This window comes from Pseudoliparis swirei, chromosome 8 (assembly GCF_029220125.1).
Source record: "Pseudoliparis swirei isolate HS2019 ecotype Mariana Trench chromosome 8, NWPU_hadal_v1, whole genome shotgun sequence".
NCBI classification, from domain to species: Eukaryota; Metazoa; Chordata; class Actinopteri; order Perciformes; family Liparidae; genus Pseudoliparis; species Pseudoliparis swirei.
In genome coordinates, this window is record NC_079395.1 from 12,227,230 (window position 1) to 12,240,473 (window position 13,244).

At 42.7% G+C, this 13,244-nt stretch overlaps 1 protein-coding gene across 1 annotated transcript in view; it reads left to right on the top strand.

Moving 5' to 3' along the window:
- The first annotated feature begins 364 nt into the window (after positions 1–364).
- The window catches only part of LOC130198177 (SPRY domain-containing SOCS box protein 4-like), a 60,760-nt gene continuing 47,880 nt past the window's right edge, over positions 365–13,244 (top strand). Inside the window, exon 1 of the mRNA XM_056421306.1 lies at positions 365–568. The gene's annotated coding sequence lies outside the window, so the exon portion shown is untranslated. The remainder of the gene's footprint in view (positions 569–13,244) is intronic.

The following is a 13,244-nucleotide window of genomic DNA, read 5'->3' on the forward strand; positions in this document are numbered from 1 at the left end:
AGTACAGTACCTGAAATAAATTGATTTTGGCACTTACAATGGACATTTTAAAAGAAGTTCAAAACTGAAGAAGGTTGACGTGTAAGTGCTGAGTGCTGCCTCAGCTAAAGTGCTCAAAGGATTTGAAGTTAAAGTTCAAACACTGATAGGAGTTGAAATCATCAAAGTCTAAGTGATACATTTAGTTGTGTCATGCAGTTGTTGGTAAGTAGTAGTATTTGTGTACAGTTCTTATAAAATGGTATAACAAGAACTTGGATTTTACGAGCAGTCTCTCAACGCACCGCTGGAGATTGAGCCAATCGCGTTAGAGCAGAATGCGTTGACTGACCAATCAGCGTCCGATCAGCGGAGTAAACGGACACTCGGCATCCGAGTGCCTGGATGTGTCGAGCAGCATCTCACAGCAACAAAGAAAGCGACTCCGCCGACACACAAGTAGCATCGTTGTAAAAAAGGTTGTCATCATCTTCATCACCATCATCATCGGATAAACTGAGACGTGTCGGTTGGTCCTAACTCGCGGATAAATCCTCAAAAAGAAAAGTGTCGTTTGGAGACGAGTTCGGTGAGTGTGTCTGTGTTCACGCAGGATGAGCTGATCGATGGGTTATGTTTAGTGTAAGTTGCATACTGGTGAACAGTACGCTTTTAATAGAACATAATCTACGATTAATATGTTATGCCGTTGGTTGAGTGATTAGTTTTAAAATGATCTGCGCGAAAAGCGACGCGTCGCAGGTTACTTTGAGTTTGTCGCCTCTTGTTATTTCATCGCGATGTGCGGACGACCTGACAGGTCGCAGGAGAAATCCTCCGCAAGACACGTGCACCGGACTGTGCGGGCAGTCGTGTGCTTGTGTGACGTACTGCGCGTGCTTGCGTCGTGATACTTCGCTGGCCACACTGATGGCACCTCATCTGTCATCACAGCGCTCAGGAATGGGATGGAAAGGTTGACTGGATGTGACGCGTCTGTTTGAATGTGGGGGCATGGATGTATTATAAAGGAGCAATGACTGATGCATTCATCAGAAATCCCAAGAGACCACTGATACAAGAAGAAGACCAGTGGTGTTTAGCCTTTATGGCTCGTGATTATTTCAAACAAAGCAATCTCTACACCTGGGGTCCCTGCACGTTGCATTTGTCTGAGTTGTGAGTTCAACCAGAACTGAGCGGTCCTATATCTAGACGGTTTAATCTGAAGAGTTTCAAGAGTCCCAATGAGCTATAACGCTGTCATTGTTCTCAATAAGAGAGCAAGGTTTTGTTTAAGTTTTGTGAATATGCTTAATATTCTAATACAATGACCACAGGAAGTGTTACTCTACAATAACTTTCCTCACATACTGAGTGATCAGTTCTCTCTGTGGCCACTTCGCCTTGATATTTACTCGGCCAAGATGGAGAGGACATTGGAAATGCAGAACTGGTAAGAGCAAGCAGGGGAAACGAGGACAGAGAAAAGAGGAGTAGAGAGGGATGGAGCGTAAAAAAAAAGAGGAGGAGAGGAGAAGGATGAGAGTGTCAGAAGAGAAAAAGTGCAAGAGAGAATATTTTAAACGGGGGACGCATGCTCCCTCCTCACATGTCCAGTTCTGTTTTCATTTGGTTTCATAAAAAGAAGGCAAACGTGTATGTGTGTGTGTGTGTGTGTGTGTGTATATGTATGTGTGTGTGTGATGGTGGGTGGAGTCTGCTAGTTGATGGATGACCTGTCGAGATAAGTGAGAGAGCTTGTTAGTGGGGAGAGAGATGGAGAGATTTAGAAAAGGAGGGGGCGGAGGAAATGGTGCATTGTAAGATTGACAGTGTGTCATTTATCTGTTCGCTGGATCTGACCAGCCGGTCAATCGGTCTGCTCACGAGCACCTACCTCACCGCCGGTGTCTCTTTTCTGTTCCCTTTCGTCTTCTGTCCATAAATTTCCCGACTCTCCACCTCTTCTTTTGCTTCCACAGCACTTCCCCTATTTCCCTGTATATTTCCACACCGTTTTGTCTCCTGTCCACATCTTCTCTCTGTTCTTCTCTCCGGCCTCTTCAGCACTTGAACTTACACTCCAACTATTTACAGTGAACTTCTTCGAAACTATCTCCAGATCTTCAACTTTAATGGTTTTTATCTCTTATTCTTAACTGCCAGTGCAGACATAGAAAGTGAAAATTCAACAACCTAGATCTTAAAATGTTTTTTTTTTTATTCTTGGCATTTTTCTCTCTCTTCTGCAGCTTTCTAACCTGTTTTCTCTTGGTCTTTATTACCTGATCTTTCCCTTCTTAAAAAATGTCCCCCTGTCCCCTTAATCCCTCCAGAGGGACTAATAAGAAGCATTATGAGTCAGTGTGAGGAGGGAGGCAGATGGGATTCAGCTTGTAGGCCAGATAAGGTTTTTTAACTCGGCTGTGTCTTATCACACCCTGTCACTGCTACTTAAACTGAAAAGATAGTGACTGGCATTATGTACAGAGCGGTAAAAATCCTTAAACTGAGATAGTGGAAGTTCTGCCTGTAGCATTTTGGAGTAATCCCTGGATAGAACGGTGGCAGTGATGTCAGAGTAATGATTTAAATGCAGCGATGAAGAGATGAGAGACTTTTTTGGGCCGTTCTCAAAGGCAACAACCGCCAAGAAGTGAACTCTGTGTTATTGTGCCTCAAATAATCAACATATTGCTCATAGCGTAGAAATTTAGATTTGATTTTAGGTCAATATCTTGCCAATCGCTGGACATATTGCACATGTGCTTTCTGATCAGTACCCAATGTTTCAACGTGCTCGACATTCAGTGACACACGAGACAATTTGGAAAGACAGCCAACGAATGAGTCGTTTTTTTGTCAGCCGTCATTAATTTTAATTACTTGAATTCCCCACCTCCCCCACTGTCTTTATTTGTGCGCCAAGCACAGTACCACAGGAAGCAGGCTCAACAGGAAGCCCATTCAAAGATATGAAGCTGTGAAGCCTCAAACTGGTCGACATCCAAGAGCAAAATACATCACAGTGTTTTGGAAAGCATGAGAAAAGTGTTAAATTGGTGGTTTGATTTTTGTTGTTGATTTCATATCTTATATATTAAGAGTTGCAACTGTCAATCGTCTTCATTATTGATTCATCATCAGTAATTATGTCTTAAAAAATGTCAGAATATTGTGAAAATTATTTCCCAGAGCTGAAAGTGACTTAGTTTAAATTGCTTCGTTTTGTCTGAACACCGGTCTACAATTCATAGATACTTGGTTTACTATCATTTAAGACAAAGAAAAGCAGCACATCCTCACATCTTGGAAGCTGGGACCAGTGATTGTTTGATGTGCCGTGTGGCTCTAAAGACCCCGATGAACCAGGCTGATGGCCCTAGTTTTTGCAGTCTGTAACATCGTTGGATGAATGAAGACCAATACCGTGAACATGTCGCTCAAGCAACCATTAGGTGTCTTATTAACTTATCAACTCGTTCTAGATTTCAGGTAAAGCCCCCTACCCAAATCCCCCCAGCAAAACACTTAAATTGAACATTAACGCCAAACTAGAAAGGTGCAGATCTCTCCCACGTGTCTCCAACGACCACTACTGTATTGTCTGTTTGAATGAATATAACCAATAATTCCCGCCCCCCCCCCATAAGGTCATAAAACACACTTCCTTCAAACTCAAAAACATACAATGCATGCTTTGACATTTTGCAAACAAATTAAAAGTTTGATCCACAAAGCTGTTGATTCAAAATTTAAAAAGTAAGCCAACTTATTGCTAATTAGCAACTGTTAGCATGCTAACACTAAAGTGATGAACAGGATGTCATCATTGTCATTGCAAACACGTTAGCATTTAGCTTCAAGCATCACTCGGTCTGAGTAGCGACAGCTGAGATGCTAGCGTGGCTCGAGGCCAATTAATTACCTGTTGATCAACCAATTGTTTCTGCTCTCTATTTAGAAGACGGATGGATGTATATCTTTCTATCCGTCTGGTTGGCTTTTGGTCGAGCAATATATTTTTGTCCAAGAAAACCATGTATATGAGCATCTTACACTGACAGATGGGAGATGGAATGGATTTATATTCAGCAGCCTTTTGTTAAGTCAGTAATAGACTGCTGAGCTGACAAAAAGCACACAGACAGACACACTGATGCATGTACGGACACACACACACACATGCGTTACTCAAGGAAAACAGCACTCTCATGCACTGCTGAACTCTGAAGTAAATGACATGCGGCTGCAGAGCGGAAAAAACCCAAGAAGATGATGTGTTCTTCTTGCCCTTGAAAGGTACTTTGGCTCTAAATGCAGTGTACAACCTGTGTGTGTGTGCCTACCTGGCTGTTTGTGTGTAGGCAGTGTGCTGTACCTGCTGATGCAGTGGTGACTCACAGGGACCATTGCAATGACAGGATAACTCAAGTAAAAGTGGACTTTACAGTAATATATGCAGATTTCCTCCCGGCAGTCCAGTGACTGCCGGAGATGTCAAGTATTCCTGAATTGATGGTAACTTGGCCGGTGCCTCTCCTGGTGTTTTAGCTGACTCATCAGTTCATCAGGGCGAGGTTGATGTCATCTTGTTGTCATCTTGTTGTCATCCTGTCTGATGCGTCGTGATCAAAGTGCCCCTCACAGATAATACAGCCGGAGTGGAGTTGAGGATCCACGAGGGGTCATGAAATCATGATTGTTGTCGCCGACCTCAGTTACAGCTAATGTAAAGCACTCTGAGACAAATTAGTAATTTGTGAAAATGGGTTATACAAATAAACTTAATTGAATTGAATTAATGTCCACTCCTTGTAAACTCATCAGTCATCATGGCTCATTTCACCTTATTGTGACCCGTCTTGTCGAGTATCGTTTGGCTTCATGCCGCTCCCAATTATCTTTATATCTTGTCTGATCGATCGGAAGTTTGCGCTATCTTTTGGTTTCGGCAGAGGAAAGAGGGCTGCATGGTGGAAGTGGTGGTGTGCTCATTTTCATGTAAATGCCAGCAGTGTCTGAGGTGCTGTGATTCAGAGTCTGTGTATTTGTCTGTGTGTGTGTGTTCCTCTTCAATATTTAATTGGTTCTTTTCTTTTCTGTGTGTGTCAGTGTAGCGTCACGATGTGTCAAATGTGGGCAATCGGCTCTGAATCAGCTGCCTCGTGCTGCAGTCAGTCTGCCGGTGGTTTTATGGGTTACAGGAGACGATCTGCTGGCTTTTTCGATAAAATCAACTGACTCATCCTGGAATTTGAAGCAGGCATGTGATCATTTCGGCCAGAGCAAAATGCCATGGAATGAAAACTGATGAGGTGTATTCACTGCTTCTGATACACTTTGGGTGAACAACATGTTTTAAGATGAATTTGTTTCACAAAAAGGAAGGAAAAAAACAGGAGACTTTCCTGCCAGAGACTCTCTTTAAAGGCTTTGAAGTCTTCTCACGTATTGTCAGGAATCCTTGTTGACTTCTCCGACTATTTACTTTTAATCCCGAAATGGACCAGACAGCACTCAGAGGTTTGGTTTCAACATATCATATTCACACTAATATTATATGTGATATTAGATCTGTTCTCAGGCCTTAAAGAATGGGCTGCAATATTTGTGGGAAACCCAAAAAAGTATACGTTTTTATTGTACCATAGCCTTAGAGTTGGGTTATAGCGAAAACATTGATAGCACAGGATTTTACTTCTACTGAAACATACCTTCACGGCCAAATTAGATCAGTCCCTTGCAGACAGATTCCCGATATCAGCCTTAGTAAACTTTTGTGTGCTTTGTGCCAGCTCTACTTGGCAGAGACTACAAGCCAAATGAGGAATACACTGAGGGAGTCTGTTTCTTGAAGTCATTATAATGACAAATACGGCCATAACTGATTATTGATTTTGATTTCTTGGACTGTTCAGCAGATCATTATTTATATATCAGCTCGTAAGGCTGGACCTCACCATTTGTTTCGGCAGTTATTCGTTCATTGAGTGGATATTTGGTTGTCAATGTTTTTTTTTTGTAACCCGTCTGGATTACAAACATGCATAAAACCCACCAAAGCTTTTGCTTCTTATTAAAAACATATAAAAATACGATGGATATATAGATGCAGTGGCGGGCCGTCAGGGCCAGCAAGGCCTTCTCTGCTGGCCTAAACTTCATCAGAATATATATTTTTTTCTAAATATATTTGCCCACAAATATGTATTCACTTATTTCCCAGAGTAAGAGTTATTCTCTTAATTTCATAGCGTTCCTCTTGGTTGCGCTGCTGCCAGCGTCAGGTTGAGATTTGGAGGGCTGGTTTTTATCTTAGATCTTTTATCCAATCATATTCAGCCATCGTGTGTTGCCCTTAGGCCTTTAAAATCAACATTGCGGGCGCTGGTAGCTTCAAGTGAATGGGAATGACGATGTTGTGTCAACCAATCAGCTTTAGAGTTGGCTCCTCTAGGCCTTCCAGCAGGCCCCGGAACCGGCACAGGAGCAGCGAGCAGGCGGAGTGCTGCACGTCTTTTGATTGGATTACCAATATTGAGAGGCGGGGTCTATGGGCAGGTAGATGCAGAACCTCAGAACTAGGAAACTGAATTTGATAAACGAAATAATTCGCGTACTACTAAGCTGTTTGTTCAACCCACAATGGCGGAAGGAGGAGAAGATATCGATTTGGTCGAGGATATAATTATAAGGCCATTCTCAACGAACTTTAAGACCGACGCCGCTACAAAGCCCGTCACAGGCGGGACAGGGGTTCGTCGCCACTTTCAAAGTTCCAACTACGGCGCTACCGATGGCTCAGGCTCCGAAGCTCTGCACACCGGACTGCTGGGGATGCCTGTTGCAAGTGATCGATTTGGTGTTGGGAGCCACAGTGGCTTTGCAAACTTGAGTTATCTAACCGAGGCAGCAACGAGACACTAAGTCGACTCGGCACCTACAAGCATCGGTGCTTTGACAACTTTTGGGGACACGGAGCGGATCTACAGATCAACGAACAAGCGGCAGCGGACTGCACAATGAACAGGTGAAGAACAAGAGGACATATTGAAAAGACTCATTAATTGTGTCATGTGTTTGGGTAAACAGGAACTTTCATCTTCATCATATTTCTATCGATGTATGTGTGTGTATAAACACACATACATCGATAACGATTCTCTGAATTCTCAGTGTAACTGAGGGTTTTACGTATTAATAACACAAGAAACACGACAACTTTATCTTTTTCCGTCTGCTCCTTCACAATAAAGCCCCTTTTGAACACTGGTGAACTAATATCTTACATTAGGTTGTTCAGCTGTAGTAAGACGGCATTGAAGGCCTAGATAGAAAATGCACGGCCCGCCACTGTATAGATGCTGTCTACACGGAGGGAGCCACCACTCCTCTCCGATGCGTCTACACACATATGAACCCACGATCATCAACATTTGCTTTACTTCAGCATCTCACCAGGGAAAAACACACGCAGCAGACCAAGCTGCAACACTCTGTTGAAGAGTCTGTCCACCATCCAGCAGCCTCAGAGAAGCTCAGGGAATCCAGCATGTCCTCCGTCTTCCACCAACAATATCAGCTTTTTGGGCTTTAATTTTCAAACTTGAAGTGAGCTTTCCATGTCAAATTAATTACCATTATGTTGCAGTTATGACTCTAGAAAGAGTCTCCAGCTTCTCTTGCTTGGATGGGAGAACTGCACAACAGTCACTGTTGATAATATCTGATAATACTACGCTTCCCACTTTCTATTCTTTTTGTCTCGGCCTATTTTCTGGCCATAATTACTGAGCTCATGAAAGCGTTTAGAGTCTCATGAATATTTAGGCCTTGGAGGGGAAGTGTCAGGGGAGACCCATGTGTGGATGGTCTGCCCTAATTATGGAGATGGGCCTACACACACTCTCACACACACACTTAAAAATGAGGGTGGAAGGCCAGAAAATTATCAAAAGCTTCCCATTTGGGAAAAGTTAATATAGGTTTAAACAAAGAAGCGTTAAAAAAAAGAAGACACACACACGCACAGCGGGGAGTTTATAATAGCACAGCTGGTTGGGGCTTGCAGCTGGTTCTCTCTGCTCCCTATTGTTTAATTGTGAGCTAGTGATGGACACCAGCCTGGGAGGGTAGTCAAGGGGACTCTAGGGGCTCTTAGTTTTTGTTGTCTTATCGTGCTAAATCCTGATCGGGATAAACAGAAGTGTGACTCTGTGATGGGCACTTTTGAGTGGTGGAGGGGGGAGGGAGGGAGGGATGGGAGTCATCATTTTTGGCTGGAGAGGAAGGAATGGGTGCATTTGAACAGAGCTATGCAGACACACAACTTAATTAGAGATACATGAGGGATGGAAGCAGAAGGGGTGAGGAAGGAGGATGATAGGAAGTCATGAGGAGTAATACAAGGATGAGACGGATATTGCAAAGGAGAAGGAAGGAGCTAGTTTGCGAGAGGGTGGGTGGCCTCGAGAGGAAATAAGAAGTAAAGAGGTGTGTGTGTGTGTTTGAGAGAGAGAGAGAGGGTGTGAGTTAGAGAGAAGACAGGTGAAAAGACTGAAAGAAAGAAGAAAAGAAAAAAAATGGTTTGCATTTTGAAGGAGGCTCTTATAATAATGAGTCATTTCAGACAGGAAGGCTTGTAAAGGATGGCGGTCTCTGGTTAGAACAGACGGGAGAAGTGTGAGGAAATGTGGGAGCAAGATGAGAGACCTAAACGGCATAAGAGGAGGATAAGAGAAGAGGGAGTACAGTGGAGTGTGTCACTGCAGATGGTGACGTCTCTGTAAAGGTGAGAAGCGAGGGTGCTGAATGTAAACATGTTTAATCCCAGAATAGAGACTAGCATGTTAATATAAATGATTCACTGGTACATCGAGTTGAACATACTGCGTTTTATAAATGTGCTCACAGCGTTCCTGCTGTCTGATCAGAGCCTGAGGCTCGCGTTCACATTTATTATTGTGAGAGTTAGCCTCAGATACAGGGTCACTGAATGACTTCAATGTGCAGATGGCAATTTAAATGACCAGACCAACATAGAAGTGTCATCATACATGTCACTCACAAATATGTTGTCACCTATCTGCAGATTCAAAGTAGACTGTCTGAAACGTGTGATTTGTAAACACAATGTGAAAGTTGCAACCACCTCAGAACTGTGTGTGACGTCTTATTGGACCTGAGCTTTCTGAAAGTTGTATCAAACTACTGTTGTCGCCCAACTGCATGGAAGTGTGATTTTATTTCACTGGAGTACCCCTTTAAACTGAGGATGATAAAATAGATTAATTATCATAATATCCAGAAAGGGAAATCCTGTGTAAAAGTCCCGATGTAGCTCATTAATGTTCTGGGAGCAGCGTGAGTGACAATAAAGTGTCAACAACCATTTGAACAATGGCAGCATGCAGCCTTTAACAATGAGTCTTGGCTCACGGTCTTGTCCCTGATGTGTTCCTGCGACAGAGCAGGAAGTTGTGCCGTCCAGCTGTGTGAGGAGATCTGGCTCGTCACGCCGCCACCATGTGTGAGCTTTCATGAGGCCACTTCACAGACTTCTGAGCGGAAACCAGAGCACCACGACCACATGCCGTGAAGACACACAGACAGTGACACACTCACACTCAAACGCACACACACACACACACACACACACACACACACACACACTGCTATGATTATGAACACAGGCAGACCCTCACAGACACACAAGCACACATGTCAGCACTACTTAATGACAGAGCACAGTTTGATGAAGCGTGTCACCAGTCTGAGAGGAGCAGAGCCCACCCGTGTGTGTGTGTGTTTGTGTGTGTTTCTGAATATTTCTGTGCGTGTATATGTTAAGCTGCCAGTGGAATATATATTTATTTATGCATGCTTTATATGAGCTGATAATTAGATGAATAAACAATTCCAGTGTCGCCGTCAGTTTGTCTTTAAAGTGTTTTTGAGCGTCCTCAGCGCCAAATGACTGAGGTTTCAGATTTGGTTTTGTCATTTAAAATTCGATGGGTGGTGTTTTGCAATCATTCTTTTCCATTTTCAAACCCAAGTTGGTGTATATTTTTCTCAACCGAGAGGAATAAAATGAGTAGTTACGATGTACAGTAAGTGTCAAATACTACTTCCTCAAACACACGATCAACCTGGAGGAAATGCAAGACCAAGTTTATTCAGATGATTGATGTAACTTGACTGATTAAACTCCCTGAATGTACACACATAAACAGAGGGTGTTGTTGGTTTAATCGTCGCAGAGCTTTATTTTATTTTACACTGCCCGAAGAACGCTAAGCTACAGATACTGTTGTCTGTACTTGTGTACCTTTTATGTAAATGTGGAAGAATCCTGATGAGATATACTGGCCTGATTTATCATAACCACTGACTCGTCCAGTGCCTCATCAAATCTGCAATAACTGTCTTTTCGGTCCCTTGGAAGCCATTGCTGATGTGCTCACCCTGATATATCATTCGGCTAGAGTAATGCCCAACTCGTTGGCAAACATCCAGATACGGAGCAGCGATGTGATTCATGTGGAGCCGTATTTGTGTCCATCTGATGAATGTTCCGTGGAAGAAGTACATGCAATCAAGTTTAGCATAGAACTGTAGTTATTATATATTCAGGCCTGATTCATGGCCAATGTAACTGGTTACTTATTAAATGGTAGTTTTTTATGACGGCTCACTTGTTTTTATTGATCTAACCGGCGTTGTAACTCTGTTATGATGTTCATTCGCTACACATGACATATATTGCATTTATGTGGGGGGTTCGTATGTTTTATGTGTACAGATTGTAAAGCTCTCTGAGGCAAATTTGTGATTTTGGGCTATCCAAATAGATTGAATAGAATTTCTACATGCCATCCTTTTTGTTTGTTTAGGTCATGAATATAACATTTCCTTGACTGCTGTTTTAGTTGCAGTAAAATTGGTGCTAGAATTAGTTCTCAAGGATCTGTTTCTTCCTGTATTATTAGCTACGACTTTGAATTTTTTTTTCGGGAAGGGATTCACAACCAGAATAATTTCCTACTCATTTTAGAGGAAAGACCTCTCGCGTGACATTTGCACGCAGCCCCACTTTTGAGCGCGCACACACACACACACACACACACACACACACACACACACACCAGACTCAATTACCAAATGAGTGGACTGGAGCTCTCAGGGAACACTTAGAATAGAATCACTAAGTTATCCAAGTCCGCCCTTTGTGCTTCACCACCGGATACTGAAACACAGTCTGTGTGTGTGCAAAAGATAAAGAGGGAGAAGACAAATAAATTACACTTGTGGACTATTACAAGAGATGACAAGGAGCAAATGTGTGTGTGTGTGTGTGTGTGTGTGTGTGTGAACGAATGGAAGAATGAGTAAGAGAATGTTTGTATGTGAGAGAAAGAGAGATGGGGAAAAAGGCTTTTGCATTCAAGGGTTTGAGGTTTCCCATCACAAGGAGAGCATCCCCCACTTATGATTTATTCATTCATTCATTTTAGTGTTTCATTAAGCGAGGATCTGGGTCAGACACAGCAGCATGTATGCAAGAGGGAGAGGAAGAAAGAAAGATGAAGACAGATGTTTTCTGTGCAATGAAGTCTGACATCTGCTAGTTTAGCCGAACAGATCAGACTAGTGGCAGATGCAGGATATGAGAGGGATACAGTGACTTGAAAGCAGACTGGCATTCAGAGAGACAATCGTATGGTAAAAAAAAGAACAGGTGTTTGCAGTCCAATGACAGATGCTGACACATTTGTGGCAAGATGGAGGAAAAGCATCAGTTTGCTTCTCGACTTCGGCCTCCGAGCTGGTTCATCTGCGTCTGTAACAGATCTGACCCATCGCCTTGAATTAGTCAAAGCAACAGGAGGTGGCTGTGAAACTGGAGAGTGTGTGTCTGTGGGAAAGAGAGACCGAGAGATAGAGACAGCAAGAGTGCAGATTACAGCTAAAACAATCAGTCAATTAATCCATTCGTCAATCGGCGCTTAAATTAACTATTTAGTTCACGCAGAAACTCCAAATATGTGTTGCTTTCAGCTTCTCAAATGTGAAGATCTGCTCCTTTCATCTGCTTTGTGTGATGGTAAATCATGTTCATTTGGGTTTTGGATGGTGAGCATGTGTGTCTGTGGTAGAGAGAGAGTCCAAGACCAGATAAGCTTTGAGTCTCTTGTGTTTTTGGCGTCAAACATCCTCAGTGTATTTATGGTTTAGGATTAGTGAGTTAGAGCTCTAAATTGGTATGTTTTATGTTTGTCACTTGTGCTGATTTAGTTGATATCTGAATCCATGAACTGGCGCTCTCTGACAGACACAGTATTCTGTGCTTGAGGTGTGGAAATTGTCCAATATCCGGCTGGTAACTGTCGAGATTTGTTTTTCTAGGTTGCCAGTGTCAAAATAATTTTAAAATCCTGGTGTTATATCTCTCTTTTATAAAGGACAGTGGCCCTGGGGAAATATTTGGTCCATTCAAGGAGGAGAGGGAAAAAAGCAGGGAGAAAGCAGAGGAGATATAGAAAGGATGGATCCTCATTATTCTGTTCTTATATTTGGCATACAGTATTCTTCTCTCTTCTCACACGCACATTGGAGACATCCTACTGAACGCCTGCACGTCTGTCTGTCTCTGTATGTGTGTGTGTGAGAGTGCGTGTGTGCATATGTCTCTGCCCCCTCAGTACTTCTGTGGCTGTCATGGCAACATTAAATCATCTGACATATGAGGGTGTTTTCAGTGAGGTTGATGTATAATGAGCCACGGTCTTGTTTTTCAGAAGCAGATATTCATCAGTTTGACCTTTCCCCTCAGCAGAGATCAGCAGTTTGAATGTACGAGGCTCCTTCATTCAGTTCCACTCTCACGCTCAATACAGCGAGGTATGGCTTCACAGGGCATGCGCACAATAATGAAATGATTATTGCTTATTCAGATTCCATAGAAGACAATAGCCAAATTAAGAATTGTAAGGAAAGAGTCCATTTATATTAACATTTCCAGTATGGGTTGTGTTACACTATAAAAAAAAGCAAAGAGGGGGAGACACAATATTGTTTAAATATTGGGATACCGGTGCACATTTTGTAACATGTAAGAAGGAGAGTCAATGACTATGTTATGCGAGCAGGAATGTCATGATGTTGGGCGGACACAGACTCACCTAATATGACATCAAAAAGGTGTTGCAGAAGAGGGCTTCAGAAGTTATTTGACCATCCAACAGTCCCGATAGAGT